The following is a 22,145-nucleotide window of genomic DNA, read 5'->3' as shown; positions in this document are numbered from 1 at the left end:
CCTGTTATCACCTCCATTTTTATGCACAAGCCTGAAAATAATGTACGCAATATAAAAATGTTATGTTATTCAACCATTTTGATTACAGTTATAACATTGATCTCCTTTGAAAGGTAATACTTACTTAGGTAAATTTTAAAAACCTAAAAGTCAGTCTGAGTAAAAGAGCTACTGAACCAAAGTTACAGAGGTGAATTTTGCCCCGCAAATATTTTTTGGGGCATAAAAAAGGGAATATGAGAGCCTCAGTAACCTTTTGTGTGGAAGAGACTTTGAAGCCATAGGCACATGTCTGAACCAGTTACATGTCAACAGACATTATATTTTAAGGTTAAATCCAGTGAGAGATATAAATTAAAAGTTCTCATCCCTCAAATTATTTCTACTATGGGAGATAAATGCTGTACAAGAAAATGTCACCATTGCTTTACAGCATCATATCAAGAAGAGGGAACCTCATACCACAGACTTGCTTATCTTTTCTAATGATTTCTTTTGTTCATTAGCAAAGAAATAAAAAAGTGTAAAGGAAAAAAAAGACAGGGAGTGAGAGTACAGCATAACCAAGCATTCCCTAATTAGGGGCTTTATGGGGCATATAATTTGAGTCACAGCACTGAGCCTGGATTCAAAAGCAAACACATTTCTTTTCTTTGGATGTTATGAGAACACAGTGCTGCAGAAATCTCACAAGTTCACAGCAGCTGAGTAAAGTTATTCACGACAGACAGAAATCTATATCTATGATGATATATGGTATTGATTAACAACAGTGTAAATGCTATATGGCTTTAAATAGTTTTTTTTATTTTTATTGTTAACACAGATTGAACAATCCAGTCAAGAGTTTGAACATCATGGATCTGATATTAAACAGGTCCACTATCTGGCGACAAAGTCAAGAGATATGGATCTACACTAACACAGTTAGAAGATGTTTTTGTGCATACTGTCTCCACCCATATAAACAGCATGGTCCAATTATAACAGTGATTATGAGAGCGGACAACCATGCACGTTCACGTTACATAACTGTCACTTCTCAGAACAGGTACTGTATCTCCATCTGGAGTTTTGATGAGGAGAACATCTGTACAGCTGTGATATGAACACACGTGTTGACATATAGCTCCTTGTTGTCTCTTTTGTATCATTTTGAAAATTATTTCACAGAGCACTGATTTCATATTCTCAGCATATTACACATATTTATCATTTTAGTTCCACTGCCTTAGGTGTTTCCACCTGTTTGTTGGTGCTGTTGTTGTGACTCCCAGCAGGACATCCTCTGATCTAAAACTTCAGATGCAGGTGTGGGACTTAAAATAGACAGAGTGTTTTGTAGCTGTAACTAATGAACTACTGAAACTAATGGAGATGCCGACTTAATCAAAGATACTAAGTGGATGGTGAAGTAATCAATTAAAAATTAGTGACAGGGATAATGTTGAGTGTTGGCAGAGGTTTGCGCTCGCTAAGTGCCTTCTATTTTCTATTGCGCTTATTTTTCACTTCTTAAATACAGTATTGCTCTAACATCTTGTTACTGTAATTTGTGTATGGTCACATAATTATTTCGTTCTACAGTATATTCTTAATTATATTGTTTTCTTTGCCTTTTCTTATCTTGCTGAAGCCCAGTTTTGCCATAGAAATTGTTGATTTTACATCTCATTTTACTTGAAACCTGCAATAACTGATACATATCGTCACAATCGATATGGCACAAACACCTGGTTATTTATACATTCAGTAGTTACAGAGCCATCGTCATTCATTTCAAGTTGTGTTTCTGAAAACATAATCACTCACTTTTAGCTCTGTTTTCTGGTCTCTACTGACTCCTGAGGGAAATATCTGCCAGCTAAATACTCCACTGTGTTCACCAGCTAACTGTGTCTGTCGGCTGGTTGGGGCTGTGCAGGGAGCGTGCAGTGGGTTTTTTAGAGCTTTTAGCACGGAAAACAGCTGCCAAAACAACGCTGTAAGAGTGAAACAATACAGCTAAGTTGTGGTTTGGACAGTTAAACAATGAGCTGAAAACTAGAGCTCCGTGAAACTGAAGAGAGCTGCAGATTCAGGTGAGGGTTCTCTGTAGGTTCATCACCACTGGCGACCCCTCCCACATTGCCCTGGATACATGATACCAGAGATAGTTTATGAGTGTGCTCACATCCAAGTTCCATAAAACACAAGAGGTTTTGATCAGACAGTGTTGTGTAATAGAAGTTGCTGGCTGAATCATACAGGTCACATTATACAGCTCCTTTTTAAAATGTGGGTTTGGTGTGCAATGAACAATATGCTATTAATTCTGGTTGACAGTTTAGTGCAGAGTACCACTGTGAGGTACAAGGTGCAACCTGCACCATTTATTTTTTTACACATGGGGCCACATGAAAATTGGTGCATAACCAGTGAATCACAGCCCACCACCTGCAAACATGAGCCTGAATGCAGCTTCTCAAACTGAAACTGGCCCCTTTCCTCCTGTTGCCTGGGTCAACGGCAAATCTCACATTCCCCCAATGACACAACCACAATACCGGGCCAGTCCTCGGTTTTACATTTGAAAGCATATTTAACTTTTCACTCATCCATTCACAGCCCGTGAGCAGTAAGACTCTGAGCCTGGCCAAGATTAGCTTTTGGCAGACAATGCAGTGAATTAAAGGCCACACATGGCCCCTCTCTTGTTCTCTGGGTGACCAAACACACTTCCAGGGCCAGGAACTCTTGACCAGTCTTTTTAACCCACAAGGAGAAACTAGGAATTGGAGATAAGTATATGGCAAAGGATTTAGGATCAGAACCTGGCCAGACAAAAGTGTTGTCAGATGGAACAAGACAGATGGTCTTTTTCCTCGCTGGCCTACCAAACTGTAGTGTCAGAGGTCTTAGCATAGGTTGAGGAAAACACTTGGGTGTGTCCCCAAACGCTGAAATATTAAGTTGTATATTGTATTATTTTAGTTAGTTATTAAGACATAGGGGAGACTCTTAACATCCAAATGCCAAAATGTGTTCATTTAGACTATTGGACTAACTGGAGTTAATACTAAGATGTTGCTGCTTCTCCCTAAATATGTATCAAGGCTTCACAAACAAGTCAAACACTCACAGCTGATTATACATTTGCCCCTAATCTTCAGTGTAATTGTTTAAGACGGAAAATCTTTATACAGTAATTAAGTCTTTAAAAAAAAAGAAAAAAGACGACGTCTCATGATCATGATTATGACTTACTGTAGCATGTCTTATATATGACGATGAAGCAAAATAAGGACTCTGTATGACCTTGTATCTTGTTATAATGACTTAGTGTTTCAAAAACATTTTTTGATAAAATTGATTGGTGGAAAGTTTGATTATTTTCTTAGAATAAATTTTCTTTAGTCAGTTGGGTAAGCACATTAATATAATGGATTACAGAAAGTCATGTCATGGGCTCTACTGCTGTCACTGGGCACCCTGTGCACTTCATGACACTAAGTCCTGAATTTGACTAATTATGACTCAATGATTTGACATATTATTCAAGAAAAGGTCAAAAACAGATTACAGAAAGCAATTTCACATGGCACCCCCAGTAACACTGCATACATGAACAACAACAGAATGCATTAGACCAGACATAGTATATGGGAAAATCCGTCTTAACTTTTGACTGGTACTGTATGACCGATTATGACTGAATAGGGATCAATCACATTATGCAATAAAAGTCCTAATTTTGAGTGATTATTACCTAATAATTGGTAAAAAAAAAAAAAAAAAAAAGTAAAAAGCACCGAGTCATTATTTTGAGTAGGTCTCACCAGGAGGACATCAGTCATACTTTAGATTTACTAACTCATACATGTTTGGAAACCTCCACTAGTTAAATGTTTTGTCCCTCCAGTTTGTTCATCTATTTGCAAAAGGCCTTTCACAAATAAAAATACAAAACACTGCGCTGAAGGTTATTAACAGTCAAGGTAAACTCTTTGCACCTCCAGCATTATTATTATTATCATTATTATAGCTTTTTCTCTAAACTGAGGCAGAGGCAGCTCAGCATATATTTGCAGGGACTATAGCCCAGCACCGAAGGGGGCGACCACGCACAGTCGCACGCCCCTGCTCCAAACTCGTAACTGTAAATCGTGAGGGACCAGGCAGCCTGTCACTCCCCAGCACATCGCCTGGCGTGTCACCTCATCTCCCGCTGTGTGTCCGGGGACTATTTCACATACTTCTCCCGGAGGGTTTTTTTTTTTTCCACGGCGGTTCAATTAGGTTTGTGCGTGTTAATGGGCATCTTGGACGGCTGCCTCCCTCCTCCGTGTGCGCCTCTCTGACAGCGCTGTGAGCAGCAGCAGCGGCAGCGGCAGCGGCAGCGGCGGCAGCAGCACCTTGGAAAAGCAGGAGGAGGAGGAGGGTTTTTTTTCTCCACCGTACCGTGTCGTGCTCAGTGGAGATACACTCGGCTGTTCTGGGTACTATCAAAACGAAACGGACGGAAGAAGAGGAAGGAGACGAAGTAGAAGCATAAGGGCTCTTTCTCGGGGGGGCATCGCAGACTATATTGGTGAATTGTCAACGGGACCGGCCTGCTACATTGGATGTCTCTTCAGAATGGTAAGGTTAATTTTAGTGATGTATATATATATATATATATATATTTTTTTTTTTTTTTTTTGCCAGTGTTGCAGAAAAAGCAGGCAGCTGCACACAGGCATCACGCAGTAGCGGAGCATGTACGGAGAACTAACGTCGGGAGCCGCGATCAGTTTCACCACAGACGGATGTTCTTCTTTGAATGTTTTTTTTTTTTTTTATCTTCTGTATTTGCATCGTTTGTTTGTGATGTACCTCTGCACAAATGCGCCCGTTCGGCCGCATGTTGTCCCTCGTACGGGGAGAGATTAACGGCGCTCCGTGAGCGGTGCAGCACGGTGGGCTACCTGCCCCTCGCCTTTAGCGGCTGAACGGGTCCGCGGTCCGCCTGAGCGTCGCGCCGTGCGGATCTGACCGCTGGTGAGGTATCAAAAAGTCCATTGTTGCCGCTTTCCCAGCAGCCTCGGGAGCAGGGGTGGCTGCAGCCCGTCCTAAATGGTGAGAGATAGGTACATAAATAACGGATGAAGACGGAGGCAGACTTGCTCTGTGAATGTGGAGGTAGGCTGAAGTGCTCCTGCTGTATGAGGACTAAATGCGGCCACGAACCGTGTGTTCCATGACTGTGTCTCTGAATATGCTGCGAGTTACATGATCATAAGCGCCGCTGTTTGAATTTAAGGGCCCTGGAAGGGAAATGTAGATTTGTTATGGCCAGGATTACGTTACCCCACCCCTTTCCCCTTTTCTCTTCTTTCTTTCTTTTTTTTTTTTTAAACAGGTGAGACCATATTCAACTTTGTAGTAGCTTCTCCATGTTGTAGTGTTGGCTCGGTACCAGCCCAGTGGATTGTGGCTTTGTCTGCTGGTCTTGTTTTAAATGGACCAAGGTTTGATACGGCTGAGGGAAAACTGTGTGGCTTAGAGTTTTGCTCCAATTTAATAACACTAAAAGATAATGCAAAAAAAAAAACTCAAACAGATCTCCACCCATGAAATACTATGGTTTTAGCAACATTAGGAGAAATAGTGACTCATTAACATTTATAGTTCTATTATTAAATTCATATCAAATCAAATTTTTAATTTGATAATTTGATTTGTTTTTTTTTTCACACAATAGAACCAGTTGAATTAACGAAATAAATGAAGGAACCTCTCGATCTGAATGCTCTGCAGTTCACAAACATTTGAGACAGGAGGAGTAAAAGCGTGAGTTGGACCCCTGGGAGTCATTGTTGGGGCCCTACACACAGCTTAGAGCAGCTCTGCACTCTGATTGGGCAAGCTGTAACACGCACACACACACACACAAACACTTCTGAGTGAAGAGATTTACTTATGCTGGTAGTTGTAGTGAAGTAGCAGTGAAGAGAATATTACACCTTTGTGTCAAACTAAATCTCCTGAAATTCTCTCAAATGATTCAAAAAGTAAAATTTTCTTATAATTACCTGACAGTTGATTCTTGCAGCTCAAGATTAGTATTGGACATTAAAAAAGTGTAACTGCCCTATTCTGATCCAAGTGAATGTTTTGATAATTGATCATTAATAATTGGAGGAGAAAAAAATACTCAAGTATTAGTATTTTCAGTCTGTAGTAGCAGTCAAACTTTTCCCAGACTATTAAGAAACAATTGTGTGTGTGTGTGTGTGTGTGTGCGTGCGTGCGTGCGTGTGTGTGTGTGAGATGGTGGTGGTGGGGTTGCATATAACAGAGCTCACAAGTGCCACCATTGGCCATCCGTGACCTCAGATATTAGAGGTTAAATCCAGGGGAATCCAGGGGCCCTCCATCCTCCGTGGCAAGTGTTTGGCGGAGGCATCAAATAAGAAGTCTGAAGTTGTTAGGTCCCGTCGAGGTTAACCTTTGTAGAACAACGCTGCATTCTCCCAGTTGTCTTTGTCGTGCTGATGAGCTCTGAGAAGCAGCCACAGCACTAGTTCTCTGCATGATAAGAGGGGAAACAAGCCTCCCTCTGTGGTCACAAATGAAAAATCTGTTGCTTGTCTTTTCGCCTTTGTTGTTGTTTCATTGTGAACTGAGCGCAGAGCTATTCTCCAAAGGACAGATTGCTGAAAGAAAGATGACATGTAAGTTGCGGTTGGACCTTGTTATGTTCCATAAACGATTGTTGTGTTGGAACTAACGTTGGCAGTGTACGGGGGCAGAACGATAAGAGAGAGGGGAAACAATGAAATGCCTCTGTCCCTCCGGAGTTTTCCGGGGGGATATTGTGTATTTCAAGTAATAATTGTTGTGAGAACTGTGCGGTCATCTAGGGAGGGGAATTGCTGAATTTGAGGGAAATATACTGTGGATGGTTAAGACAGCGTTCTCTGTGATCTTGTGTGGCACAGTGCAGATCTTGACAGGAGCATGACAATTTAAAAAAAAAAAAGCCACGTTCATTGAAAATAAAAGATAATCAGCAACATAGCTTTTACCTGCTTTGCACAGCAGAAAAACCTTGAGATTAAATTGATCTCTTTCTCAGTTTAATATTGACGTATAAATTATGCATCACCTTCTCCTGTTAATCTGTATAGTCTGTGATCCATACATACCTGCTTGTTCAACTTAACAGCACTGAGTGCAACAAAGGGGGCGAGGAGGGGTGAATTTTCTAGCCTGGGGCATTATGTTTAGTTGAAGCTGCAGTCTGTCATCTTGTGATTTATCACACATAGAACTAATGGGTAGCTGTCACAATTACACCACTTTATTGGACATGAAAGCTGGGCACTGCATTCCTTCTCCCTGCCCCCTCTCTCTCTCTCTCTCTCTCTCTCTCTCTCTCTCTCTCTCACCCACTCACACAACCTTCTCATTTTTTCAAATGTTGACAGGACAGCTCCAGACTTTGTGTGATAAGTTGAGGACACTGGAGAAATCAAAAGCATGTGGTGTTACCAAGTGACCTATTGACTGTAGCAAAGCGGGTTTTCTTTGTGGATAGTCGGCATTTTCATTCTTAGATCGGTTCATCTGGATGGCTGCTACATACAAATATATACGGAAACTTCAGATTTATATTTACAACATTATATTCAATTTCAATTTAGTTCAATTCAAGTTTATATATAGTAGGGCTGGACAATATGACTTCAAGTCAATATCCCTACTATTTCAGATGTTCAGCTCGATTATGAAAATGATGGATTACGTTGGTGCTTGTGTTCCAAAATGTGCTGAAACGACGGACATGGCATTGTTTTTTGAGGCTTAGTGTTTGCCCTCATGTTGTCCATGTTCTGAGTGAACACTGACTAACGTTAGTTGGAGAAGCCAGAGGCACGTGACTGAACACGAGGTAGTATTTCTTTAAGTTGACAGTTAATGAACACACACATTGGGAAATTAACCAGCATGAGTTAGATTCGAAGTCGGCGAGATGGTTCTAATTGTTGGTTTTGATACTTTTTCGGTTAATTGTTCAGCCCTCGTATAAAACAACAAACCGCAACATACATTATCTCAAGGCACCGCACAGAGAAAGGTCAAGACCTTACAGTGTTGTAGAGAGAAACCCAACAGTTCCCACCATGAGCAAGCACTTGCCGAGACTGAAGAGGAGAAACTCTTTTAATCTCTGATAGAACCAGACTCAGGGTGGGCGGCTTTCTGCCTGGACAGGCTGGGTCGAGAGGAGAGAAATGGGGGGAGAGAGGGGGAAAGAGAGGGAAAGAGGGGGGAGAGAGTGATATAAAATCTCTATTTTGTGCTTTATGTGCTGCATCATTCTAATTGGACAAGCACAGAATTGAAGTGAAAATTATTTTTGTTGCCATTGTCAAGCTGACCTGGGTTTTGTACTGTTTGGTCGAGGCAGTATGTGTTTTAGTGCTTTCAGAAAGCTTTGTGGGTTTTCTGTGAGATGGTGAATCTGAAAAATGTTTAAAAAGCAAAGGCCTTTTTAAATAACTAAAGAGCCTGAACATTACGATGCAGAGAGCAGTCCCCAGTTGATTTTGCCGTGGTGTTGTTAGCTCCAAAATAAACATAAAGGAGAAAGGGGATATGAAGAGAACAAAGAAACATTTGATCTCCCATCTTGGTATTCTGAGACCCCAAACAAAGCCAAGACTTAGTTTTGTTTTTTTTTTTTTTCGTTTTTTTTTTGCATCTTGATGAGGGATAACCCACCTTATTAACAGCATTAAACATTAATTCCATTTGGGTGGATATGTCAATGTGTCTGCACATTCTGTGTTATCCTGGAGCATTGCTGTTTAAGCTGTTTCCTCTAAAACTATCAGATCCATTTTTCAGAACTGGAATTTTACACCTGCTTGGTGCTCTGAAAGTCAGAATCACTCAAACAAAGTACTTGAGGAGTGAGGTTGAGGTTGAAATTATGCACTTGAGCCCCCAGACACAGGGTAGTATTTCTCCTCCTGGGCACACAGCAAACAGACTCCCCTTTGTGTCCGACATTTCATAGTACGCATGTAGCAGTTTTTCAGATGACTCTCATTTCTGCGGAAGCTAATGACAATCTGCAGGTGTGGTACTCATTATCCTCGCATAGTCTGCTTTGATGTATTCTTGTCTGTCCAGGTCTACAGCAGAGCATTAGCCTGTTCAAGTTTTTCTTAAAATCAATTACCCTCCTCGTATCATTTCAGATCGCTTTGGAATATTTCACAGAGCAGAAACATCATCCTCAGAGTAGGCTGGGGTATAGTTGAGGTGAGAGCACATCTGCAGTGATGGCCACTGTTCGAAGTCCCACTTCATGCATTAATCCTGCATCTCTTACATTAATAATGCAAACAGTCCTTCGTGCATATTGCACAGGAGAAACAATTCTGTATACTTTTTTAAAAGTGAAATTTCTCACCAGTTGCCAGACTTGTGTTTTATTTTGTATGAAGGATTAAAAGGATTTTTTTTTCTCAAAACATTTGTTTTCATTTATAAAGGAGGAAAAAAAATTGAAGGTTGTTAGAGAAATATAGCGTCTTCATTGGCTGTGACTGTTTTCTCTCTTATCACTGGCTACATGTGGGTCTGTTGCCTGTTGTGTAGATGGCACATTAAGATCATTAATTCATCATACAAGACTTACTCTGGGAGTGCACATCATTATGACAGCAGGGTGTGTAAATGATGGCTACAGGACATTCCCTCAGGTTTATGAGTATGATTATGAAATCTTTGGTGAATCCAAGACCTTAGTTTTATTTTTGCATTTCGATATGGAACAAGCTGTATCACTAATATTATTCATTTTTATCCTTTTAGGTGGATATGTAGATGTTTCAGCATGTGAGCTGTCACTGGCAAGAACAAATAACTAGCACAGTTCCAAAGTCGGCAAATTAGTTTTAAACACATGAGGCTGTATTTCAGATTCGAGTGGCAACAGGGTCAGTTGTTAAAATGAAAATTGAACAGTGGTTAAAGAAGCTGTAGATACTCTGCAGCCTTATAATTACCCCAGAATTCCCCACTGTCTTAAAAAAAGCAAAATTCACAAAGCTGGTACTTTAACAGGGCTGCTAAAATACAAATGCAGTGCACTGGCTGGTGTTCAGCAGGTAAGACCTTTTACAATTGAGCAGCCAAAACAAGTTTGTGTAATCATCTTTAATCCTATGATTCATACACCAAAGGAGGACAACGTGGAGAAAGCACAAGAATACTGTCGACTGACAGAGTCTTGTTCCCACTTTTAAACACGGTTGTGGACAAGTAATGGGATGGGATGGGCAGCCATCTCAGGAGGGTCATTACATCTGATGGTTGCCTTGCATGGTTGTAATAATATGAGGCCATTTTATGGGACCAGGTGCACTTAGTGGTGCAAACACTGTTCTCTTAGCATATCCCCATATTCTCAGATGATAATTCTCCCAGCCAAGCGCATTCAGGAGTGTTTCCTGAACACCAGTCAGCCAAAGAAATGAAGGCAGTGTTATATCTTTCTCAGTTACCGACTATACCACAGCACAAAATGTGATTTTCCATGAAAATGAGCACAGATAGTCTGTTCCTACTCTCTAACCATGAAAGTTACTAATTTGCAAATGTTAGATAACTGTTGAAACATGAATAAGGTCCAATGAGCATTTTTGTTGTATTTAAGCCAAATCACATTTTTTTATCTATGTATCTTACATACCTCCTAACTGCAGTTATTTTTCTCAGTTGACACTGAATCATGATCAGAGCCTGAATCTAGTGTTATGTCAGACACTGCGAGACACAGGTCAGAAGTCTAATGTCAGTAGATTTTCTCCCAATAAAATTGTATTGTTTCTTAAATTTATGCTATGTGTATCGTCTGATCCATTTACGTTTGTTTAGGGTTAGGGTTAGATTGAGTCTGTGCAGCACTACAAAGGTGTCACTTTACACGTACTGCAGAGGTAAATCAAATGTCCATAAGACTCGCTAGATCATAATAAATATAACATTTTTTGGTGTTTGAAAATCATTCTCAAATATGTTAATGAAATTGAGACCTGTGGCAGCAATTTAAAAAAGAAATATAAAACAATCAAGCAAAAAAATGCTTTAGAAAATCAAAGGTCAAAGTAAGCGTTATCAAATAATTTTCTCTAATAGCGCAGATCTGGCACCACTGGCCTAACAGATCTGTTTGATTGCCCAGCAAACACTGAAAACTCTCCACTGATGGAGTGAAATTGAGGCTGACCATTTGAAACTGCTCCCAACTACTGGTCACAGAGTCACTCTGTCCAACTGTCGGGTTGGTGTGTTTTACGCCACCACAGTTAAATGCATTGCAGCAAAGTACCCCACTCATGTTGTTGCGTGTACGCTGTGGTGTGCTCCAACCACGGACAGCAGATTAAAAAAAAAAAAGCTAGTAAATTGATGACTGAACTTGTGAACGTGTTGAATTTGAAAAAAAGTGACAGGAATAAGAAGATGTCCAGTTTGAAGGTCACATTATGAGGGTGCTTTAGCTGACAGGCATCACACTCCTCGCAGCTATCAGACTAACAAAGTGGTATTTTATATTTTCTGCATCTTCGAACCCCCCCCATCAGAACAACCTCCCTAGTGGCATTTCATCATGACCAGGATAATCTTATGCAAGATAGTGAAACGGCAGTTAATTTGCAGGTAATTAAACCCTAGTGATTTACAGTTGGAAAAGCAAGCAACATATACTGTAAGGCTGCAGTCAATATGGCTGTGTAATATTTTGAATGATGATATGGCTGCAGCACTATCGAGGCCTTATATCTATCTAAAACAGTGTAAGGATTTTCTGTAGGGGAGTGGTGGCAGCTCATAAAAATGGATATGTGCTGATCTGACACTCAGATGTGAACGTGGTATTTCTTTCTTTTACTGCAGTGCTGTGCTTACTTGTAGCTCGCAATGTGAACATGGGATCTTATCAGCTGTTTTTTTTTTTTTTTTTGCATCTTTGAGGAAGCAGTTGCTGTAGTTTTAGTTAAAATTCAAAGTGTGGTTGAAGTAGGTTGGCTTGCAGTTCTAAAAAAACTATCTGATATGGTAAGAGAATGAATTCATTTTACAATTGGGTGTTGCATCCATGGTTTGTATTTAAAATACTTATATTGACAGGTTTTACTAATGCCCTGAGGAGGAAACTATGTCTTGAAGGAGTCTCACCTGGATCAAACATGGCTGATATCTGCTCTGTGCTCAACAATGAGGTTTCAGCAGTGTATAGTACATGGAGTCCGATGTGTTGCTTTTCTAATTTAGCAAGTAACCCCCCAAAAAATAAAGCTGATTGATTATTTGAACTTCATGTCGCTTTAGGCTTAGCTGTGCTTGATGCGACAAGAAACCCAAGAATGTTTGGATAATCATCACGTTATATATCTTGGTTATTCAAAACTTTGTAACATGCTATAATTTAATTTAATCTGGAAGTTCATGTATTGGTTGTACCAGCGGTAACAATAGTTGGACATAACATGCAATTCCTATACAATCTTAATATGTAAGCATAATCATGGATGAACTTGGTTCTTAGCATTACAAATGAAACTCTCGGATACGAGCTTGCACTTGAAAACCAGGCTCTTCCACTATGACTGAGGGAGGCCTACTAAAATTTGACTCTGCAGTATTACAGACCATTTGTATGGTTTAACTTCACAGTGTTTGACTTCAGTGCTGACTTCCTGTCAGAACTCATGTTAATTTGTTGGTGTGAGTTTAAGCTGTGATTGCTATGACAGAGGTGGTTTTAAAGGATAGAAATTAGGGCTGCATTAAAGGGAAGGTGCAGGACATTTAGAAGCTTATCATACTCCTTGCTGATTAAGCCCCCACTTAAGATATTAAAACATTTTCGGATCAGTGTTTTTTTTTTTTTTTATAAGGTTGGCACCAGCTTCCTGTCAGCACCTGTTATTACCTTGTCTTACAAATGCACATTAGTAATTTTATATGCTCCTGAAATTGTAGTGAAAGTTAACGAGTTATAGAACTACTTCAAAGGATATAATATATGCATTTAGTCCTGATAAAAGGGATTAATTTTGGGGGGATTCTTTTCTCTTTTTTCCCTCTTACCCAGCTAGATGATTACACAGATATTTTTTCTGTCATTTGGATGTGCAGCTTTAAGGTATGGTAATTTAGCTCGTGGAGGTCTGTAAGAAAAAAGCAGCTCCCCTCCAATGTAAGGAAACACACCTTCTTTAACACCAGGGGTGTACTCTCTGCTTCTACCTGGACCCTTCGACATTTAAAGAATCAACACAAGAAGGGCATCTACAAGTTTACAGGCTTATTTAGACAGAAAACTAGTAAAAAAAAATTCTCAAATTGTGTGGTACTTTTAAAGGCAGCAAGGCTCAAAAGTTTGACAACCAAAGTATGCTTGGTGGACATGCTACAGTAACCATGACATTATGGGATAGTGGAGTCTGCCTGTAGCTATCAGGATGGCTCTGGAAACATTTATTTGGTCAAAAGAGTGATGAAATAATTTTGCGGTCTGTAGTCTGTGTGTCTCACTAATCCAAGCAATCAGATACCTTCTCAGGAAGGAAACGATCCCCCTCTGATTATGTCCATGTGCATGTCACTTCACGTCAAGGGCCGGCTTTACAACCGTTTATGTTTGACAAGGGACGAGTGACATGAGAAGTTTCTTTCTGTACAGTAAAGGTCCTGGGCCAAACTTCTTTGACTGAAAACTGGATCAAACTGGCTGGCTGTGCTCTGAGACATCAGAGTGCTGCCAACAGGGCCTGTTTTTTTCATCCAACCAGACACCAGGGTGACATTCATGACATGACATCATGATTGTGCCTCATTTTTTTTTTATTCAGTAACAGGAATTTTCAGTCCCAGATCTTTTTAAATTTCCCTTTCAAGTCTTTCAAAAAATGACATCAGCTTCCTGAGTTGTTCAAGTTATTAAATCAAATGGTAGTGAAAGTCTTTTCTTTGTTCCTGGTAAGAACTGGAGTATGTTTGAAACCTGCTGCACACCTGCATAGGCACGTTTTTAGGGGCAGGGGAGTGCTGAAAAGCAGTTGTCAATATATTTCGCAAGTGCTAGGCAGCAAAGTGGAGTGATAGCTCTCAAGGGGGCTGGCCTTAAGCTGTTATTCTATAAATATTAATAAAGCCCACTAGCTTGCCTGGAAGGAAGCTAACAGTTTGCTCATGTCACAGACTGGGCATCAATGTGACAAGTTGTGAAAAGAGTGATGAGATGACAAAGAGGCGGGAAGATGACATTTAGTGACAGGCCTCATTTTTCAAATATGAATTGCCAGCACTGAAAACGGAAGCTGAGTCTGCTGACCTCTCCCTTACAAAATCGTGACACAACAAACAATACCCCTCGGTGGGTTTTATGTTTTCTCTATCTATCTATTTTTCACTCACCACATAGCAAAACAAATACAAAAACTATTGGAGGAAGTTGCTAACACACAGGTTGACTAATCAAAACCTCTCTAAAGAAATTATACACGTGCAAGATAGTTCAGCTGGTCCATTTTAAGAAAATGTATTTGAGGAAGCTTGAGGCCTCGCAGCAGGGTTGAGGATAGTTTCTGGATTTATTTTCTAACAAATTAGAAACAGTAGTCTGAAGTTCACATGTCATTAAGATAAATGAACACTCTTTACATTGTCACCTATAAACACTGTCAGCCATTGTGTATAAAATCATAATAATATCATTTCACACTGTAATTGCCCTATTCATTTCAGACACACTTTAATAATATGACAAGTAACCTGATGTCTGACCTGTTTTAACAAATGTGTCTGCACTCTGAGCTCTGTGATTTAAAAATAGAGTTTGAATCTCTCAGTGACCAGTTTATCCACGTCTGCTTAGCTGGAGGACTAATGGAACCAACACTGTAGACAGACATAGATGGTTTTGGCTGCTGCCGTTGTCGCTCTGCTGGACTAAGCAGCAGCACAGTGTTTGCCAATAGATGTTGAGTGTTTTGTTTGTATTTCCTTCATGAGCTGTGGTACATGTAGATATTTTTTTTTCCAATGAGAGCTGAGAACAAGAAGTTCAAAATCATCCATGAAGAAATACAGAAATAGGAGTAATGAGTTTTTATGATAATGTAGCACCTCCTGTGTGTTAGGCCTTCAATGCTGGCTTTACATTGAGCCTGCTGAAGTGCCAGTGAGCAAGACACATTGGTGCCAAATTCAGAGGCAGAGTCCTGTAGCCACGAATAGAAAAAATGGTAAGAAAATAGGATACAGTGAATAGCATTCAGTGCCTTGAAGACGGCCTGTAGTGTACAGTATTGGCTGCTCCATGTTTCTCACATGGTCCAGCTCATGTCACTCATCTCTGTGATTTATTGAGTTCTGTGCTGTGTACGTTAGCACTGTCTTGACATCAACAGCCCAGCTCAGACGCAGCCACCACTGATGGTTTAGTCGTTAAGTCCCAAGTATCACTGGAAAGTTGATGTAAGGCTACAGTGGGAGAAGAAAGAGATAGACACATGAAGAGTGTTAACAGTATGTATAATATGAACCATTTCAATATTGTCATAGTCTACATGTTCCACTCAGTCTTCAGACTTAGGACCTATCCTATTTACAGAACCCTAGAAACAAAAGATTGTTTTGCAGTTTCATTTACATTTTGTACTGAATTGCACCTTCACAGATAGGGGGCAGTAGAGTAAAATTAGAACTGGACATTATTGTAATTCTGTTTTAAGTAAATAAAATAAAACATGGTGCAGCAGCTGCAAGCTTCCGCACACACAAGCAAGCTGCAAGAGCTGAGAGCCTGCTGCTGTGGCTGCAAGCAAGTTCGAGGAGCTGCATCAAAGGCTGCGGCAGCTGCCAACTTCAGCAACTGCATGCAAGCTGCAAGAGCTTCCAGTTATGTGTAGTTAGATGCAAAGGTTTGCTGTATCCCCCAGGGTTATAGAGAATTTTCCTCCAATTCAGGAAGTTATCTTGGTAGCATGTATTATCAGAAGTAGTCCACCCTTAAGATTCTGGTTTAGTGGCATTTTTTTCAAATTGTTTGGCAGGATACATTAGCTGGCATATGATGAATGTTGATTTTTAGTGTATTCATGTATTTAAAAAGTATTCATAAGTTCATGGTTGTTATATCAAAAGCATATAAACTATAAACTCATCAACATTTACTCATTTATTTAAAGCAACTTTTAAGTGAGGGACAACACTAGAGCTTTAGTGCAAAATGAGACCTTTGTGTAAGTACTTAGTAGTACTATAATATTGTGGAATTAGACCTGACAGAAAGTTCCATTGTTTGTCTATTATTGTTTGTTGCTTCTGTGTAGTAATCCAACAGTAGCAATAATACTGGTTTTGTTCTGGGATGTGCAGTTATCACCCGTCTTCAGGCACTTGTGCTAAATTTTGCTGTTGCAAAAACTGAAACAAATCAACGTTCCTTAATTAAATACTGCCTGAAATTAGTTTTTGATAGTCATTAATAAGCATGTTTGATTTACCAATCAGTTGTTATGTCATTAGGCTTCAGCGTAATGCAATCTCAACATTGAACATCAAAGTTACAGTACGCAACACTTTGAGCTTAACTTTTAGATAGAGCCCATCTCCAAAGACAAAAACAGTTTGCTTCCACCGTATTGAAGTGTTTTTTCATCCCTGATCCCCACCTAACATCAAACTATTGCATGCAAATTTAACATGGCTAAAGCAAACTGCAGGACATTGGAAAATAATTTCTCTCTGCAATCATCTATACATTTCCCCTCTCATTCTCATCTCACATTAAGATTAGTGAACTAAATGAAATTGTCTTTCATGGTCTATGACGGCCTGGTTAGTTATTCACCCAGCGTTACCACTATAAATTGCATGTGGACCTGATTTAGTCTTATCCAAAGATTAAACCATTGCATTTACAGACATGACTTCAGTATGGCAACCATTATGCAAAAGCCTTGTTCTCTGAACTTATGGTATCCAAAGCATTTGTATTAATGGCATTTCACACCAGTGAGGAGATAATTCCTGTGTGGTAAGGTGTAAAATTGAGCAGCTTTGATGTTAAGCGGTTTATTTAAGATTCAAGATGAGGGTGTTAATTAGTTGACAAAAATCTTTTTGGTTCTAGGAGGGTTTTTTTCCCTTAATCCCTGTAGCCTGAGATTAGGTTTCTACATTTCAGTTCAAAGAAAACAGATAAGAACAACGATTTACACATGTGAGGAAGTGTACCTGTATATATTTTTATTAATATTAAAATCACAAAAAGGCTCCCTTATTTCACTCCACTAATGTTCAGAAATTCCTTTGCTAATGTGATATAGTAGAAAATTGCCTCTATTGCTGTATGCCAGCAGGTTGACTTTGTTGGGTATGAAACTTGAATAAGCCATTTTTCATCAGGGCATCTACTGTAAAAATGATGCATATTAAATTTCTGTCATACAGTTTATATAAGCAGTCTGCAAAGTAGCCTAGTTAGTGGTAAAACTTGACCAGACCAACTATTTGTGATTGTTTTGTGGGTGTTGAAAAGCCTCAGTGAATCATGACAGCTAAATACACGGATCGAGCAGTGATATTAAAGAACTCAGGGAATATTTACCCTGACAACTGGTCAAGGCGAGCAAACGTGCTAGACATGAGTACATACCATACAGAAATAGAGGGAGAGTGATCCAAATGTTCCATATAACCCAGCTGGCTTTTATATTGAAAAGAAAGGCTTTGGTGTCCGTTATAGCAACTTGTAATACAGTATTTGATCCTCAGATATACTGCACTGAGCAAGTCAAGACAGAGATGTAGATGTAGATGCTTTTCATAGCATTTCATAGCAAAGATAAGGGAAAATATGGCCACACTGAATATGACGCCCTAGTGTACACTGTTTCCCCTCTAAAATTATAGTGGATCCTCTAATGGTAGATATGCATTGGGCTGGACTATACTGTGTCAGGTAATGGGCAACTGTGATTTCAGTGTAGAGACAGTGTTGCCATTGTTTCCAAAAAAAACCCAAAAAACTTGGTGATGTGATGGAGATTAGGTTTGTCAAAACAATAAAATGTCCCTGTGTTTCTTCGCGTAGCAGCTGCAGTTGTAGCTGCATTTTGTTTATCGTACATTCTTTGCAATGTTTAGATTTATCCACCAATGAGAAAGTGCTAAAAACTCTCTGTCCCCAGAAATTAACATTCCCTCCAACAGCTTCACAATCAAAGCTTTCTAGTGGTTCTCAAGGGGAGAGCTTTTATTTTGAAGCATTTACTCTCACAGAGCATTTCATGACATCTGAAATAGCAGTGATGCTACTATCTGTTAGACGAAATTTAGAGCTGAAAATGCATGAGTAAAACAAACATTGAATCCCAGATTACATTAATACTCTAACTCTTGTATGAAAAAAAACATCAAACAACAAAACACTATGGAAATCTAAATAGGCCGAGTCATTTGACCGCATATCTTGTAGCTAAAGATGTTGTGCCAATCAATTCCCCATGACGTCCTCAGATGTCAGTTGGAGGCAGGATCCTGTCATGGCTTGGCCCTTCTCCCAAGCAGGCCTGGTCTGTTGTGCATCAGTGTGGTCATCCCCTGCTGTGAGGGTGCAGTGCAAAAAGAGGTTGGTACAGTGTTGGAAGTGTGCGATATCCTGCCAGTGGAAAAACAACTTTACAGTTGTATATCATCTGTCACTTTTCTTCAGCTGCCAAGTTCTGATGTGGGTTGTACATGTAGTGAGCAATAGCGGGAGGCAACAGCAGAGCCAGGCAGTGAAAAGTGAGTGACTCGCCTCTTACGCAGAACCCATTGGATCAATGTTGCTGCACTGCATTCTGCTTTGCACCTAAAATTTACAATTACTAATGAGGCACCTGACAGATTGTTTCTTATCATACTTAATTGCAACTATCCTTGAACAATTTTATAGGATGTCACATCTTGTAGCTGCAGGAATAAGAAAAACAACACCAAACCAAGAAAATGTTGGCTTTTTTTGTTTTTTTTAAACATGTTAATTCGTTTTTGGATGTTTTTCTTGTCAAACACTAACAAACAGCTATTAGTAGCTAACACTGTTGCTGTGCTAAATTAGCCAGATACAATTGTTCCTTAGTTATCTAAAAACAAAGTCAATCTCATGTACTGAATAACAGTCAAATCCCTGGTTCATAATACACCAGGTCTCCTCAGTTCTGTTCAAACGGCACAGATGCATATTTTGAAATACAACCAGCTGTTCACACCAGCAGTCTCGGTGCACGGCTTGCACATCACAGTGCTTTTGTGTATGTGTTGGTCTGGGTGTGTGTGTTTGTGCAACTGAGTAAAGTATGCGATGAAGGGCGAGAGCGGGAGACGCAGAGAAAGGGCAGCTTAAAAACTGCTTGTGTCTAATTTGTACCTCAGCGCCTTAACTAAGACATGACAGAGCTGGAGCAGGAGGCAATTCAAACAGGCCTACGGGTCCTGGCCAGCATTTATTATTATTATTTTGTGTGCGTGCGTGTGTGTGTGTGTGTGAAATTAAATGAAAACACTGTTACTGACAATCTGTTTTTTTCCCTCATTTTTTTCAGTGAGTGTGTCTAAGTGGGTAAGTTGGGGAAAGCTCTGGGGTCTGGCATATTATTTATTTCAACTTGAGCTCTTTTATAGAGGACATGTAATTCCTCTGGTACTGTGACATTTTCAACAGGCTCAATGCAAGTATTAGTGGAAAAAGTATTGCACACAATATAGTAACAATTTAGTTACAAAATGTAAACATGGACAAGATGATTTTGAGAGGTGCAAGTGCTGAAATTATTTTACAGTGTGTTGTATCTCACTGGGCTCCCGGGTGTTACGGTGCATAAGGTGATAGATAGTTTTACCTGCCAGTGGAATAAAAGCTTTGACCAGCTGTCCCCATGCTATTTAGTTTTCTTTAATATTCAGGTTGGTTGGTTGACCCAAAAACATTGCATAGATCTGAATTCATTTATACTTTATTTGTACTTTAGCATAACATCTTAAAACACTGTTCTTAGATTGTCCTGCTACACTTGTGCAAGTAACCAATGCATCAGAAAGTGCACTGCTTCAAAAGATGTAGCTGTGAACATTTTCTTAGACTTCTCTTTCCTGGAATAAGAGCAGCTGTGGTAAGCAGAATTCCAGTGGCGGTAAATGTTTTGACTACACCTTGGATTGTAGCCCTAATAATCCCTGCAATGCCATCTAGCAGTTGTTACACTCTCTGCCTACACCCTACAGTACTTCACATTGCAGCTGTGTGTGGTCAGAGAAGGAACAGACCACACCCACCAGCAAAATTGGGTGTGGTCAGAGGCTCAGCAGAGTTGAATGTTTCAGTCCATAGAGGACAATGCGGCAATGTTTTTCATTCAGGCAATATTCAGTGTGCTGCTTCTCGTAAATATTAAGTTAACCATACTGAAATCTGTAGCTGATGATGTCCAGAGAATGAGACACTGAGTTGAGTATAAAATAAATCCTCTAATGTTTCTTTCCCAGTGAAAGTTTTTAACATCAGCGGACATCAGCTGTCTGAGTATCTCACATCTAATCTGGCATCATCGCCAGCGACAGCTGTCCATCCGTCTGTCTGTCCAGTGCTCGTGAGTGCAATCTAACGAACTCCTTGAGGGAATTTCTTCGATGAATTGATAAGAATTCAGTGGACAAAGGTCAAAGGTCACTGCGAACTCACAAAACACATTTTTGGCCATAGCTTGAGAATTCATACGCTAAATATGACAAAATTTTACACGGACATATAATAAGATAAAATGATGCAGTGATGACAATTTAGATCAAAAAGGTCAAAGGTCAGTTTCACTGTGACATCATAATGTTCTGTGAAAACACTTTATGGGCCATGCTGTAACTCAGGAACAGAAGGGTGTGACCATATTTCACATTCGGTCAGATACTGAGTTGGTGACACTAATCCTGGATGCCCACCGTGAAACTGTGATGATTGTGTAGATTTTCTGTGCTGCCTGGAAGCACCTTCACTGCATATATTATGAGTCTTCACTGGCAAGGATCTTAAGCTGCAACTTGACTGGCTGGCAGAGGCGACTCTAGTTTTTTGATAAGTGATGATCCAAATTGTAAAAAAAAAAATATGTAAAAAAGTATTTTGAACGCTTTGATTAAATGAATGACCTTTGGGCAGAAAACACTAATAAGCTAAGCATTGCTGCTGAAGGAAGTTACTGAGCACAGAAACCGTTTGATGGTCCTCTGCATAGGTGTGTGACCTTTTACACAATAATGCGATGTATTCTTGGATCAGAGAGCATATTCTTAATTTCACAGCCAGCGTGCATTTTCAGCTATCCTTCTTACAGGTTCAAGTATTTTGTTGCTGTTTGATATGTAGTACATGTGCACTGTTGAATAAGTAATGGGTTTGCCACTGCACGCATGCATTAACAGTGTAGCTCAACAGAGTTGCTCGATGCACTTCAAACCCACTGACTTTCCCAAGTGCCCTCACAGCCTTTTTCCAGTTCGAGGCATCTGCTTTAAAGCAGCACAAAGTATTTTATGTAAAACTACATGCAACCTATCAACCTAAATCATAAAGTAGCCCTGCAATATAAAAGACTCCCCCTGCCTCCTCTTACTGTGGTAAAGAAAGATGGCAGACCATGAGACTGGTTAATATGAGTGAGCTGTGTGTGGTTTATTGATGTACATTTTTTGATTTACATAACACTGCATTTTAGTTGTACCAACATAACAAATCAATGAGTTCAGCTTATATCTGTGTTTTGTTACTCTGTCTGACCTGCTGATTATATGCTTCACTAGTGATGCCACTTCATATTCATACAACTGTTATTCATATAACAGGTTGGATGCTGTATGATGAAGCCTCTCGACCTTCGTTGACTGCCATGTTGCATCATTTTTATACTGAATGTATAGTTCAAGTTATGCCATATTCTGCTGCTGCCTGTTTTCCAGCAGAACAACAGATTTCAGAAGCTGTTTGCTCCCAAAACATGTCCAATAGAAGCTGATCTGAGAAGTATGTTGTCAAAATGTCACATTGTGGGTAGAAG

The 22,145-nt window shown here is 39.8% G+C and overlaps 1 protein-coding gene across 10 annotated transcripts in view; it reads left to right on the top strand.

The window, feature by feature from the left end:
- Window positions 1-4,043: 4,043 nt before the first annotated feature.
- Window positions 4,044-22,145, top strand: part of tenm4 (teneurin transmembrane protein 4) — a 150,701-nt gene continuing 132,599 nt past the window's right edge. For 6 of the 10 annotated variants that reach the window (XM_071496283.1, XM_071496282.1, XM_071496281.1 and 3 more), the window contains exon 1: window positions 4,045-4,620. The gene's annotated coding sequence lies outside the window, so the exon portion shown is untranslated. Of the gene's footprint in view, window positions 4,621-22,145 lie in introns of all 10 variants that reach the window. The other 4 variants (XM_071496278.1, XM_071496275.1, XM_071496274.1 and 1 more) reach the window with 2 other exon arrangements.

The sequence above is a fragment of the Trachinotus anak genome, unplaced genomic scaffold (assembly GCF_046630095.1).
Source record: "Trachinotus anak isolate AG129_WGS33_773 ecotype Australia unplaced genomic scaffold, CSIRO_AGI_Tana_v1 ptg000014l, whole genome shotgun sequence".
Lineage (NCBI taxonomy): Eukaryota > Metazoa > Chordata > Actinopteri > Carangiformes > Carangidae > Trachinotus > Trachinotus anak.
The sequence above is the reverse complement of the archived record's forward strand: the minus strand, read 5'-3'. Positions and strand labels throughout refer to the sequence as shown.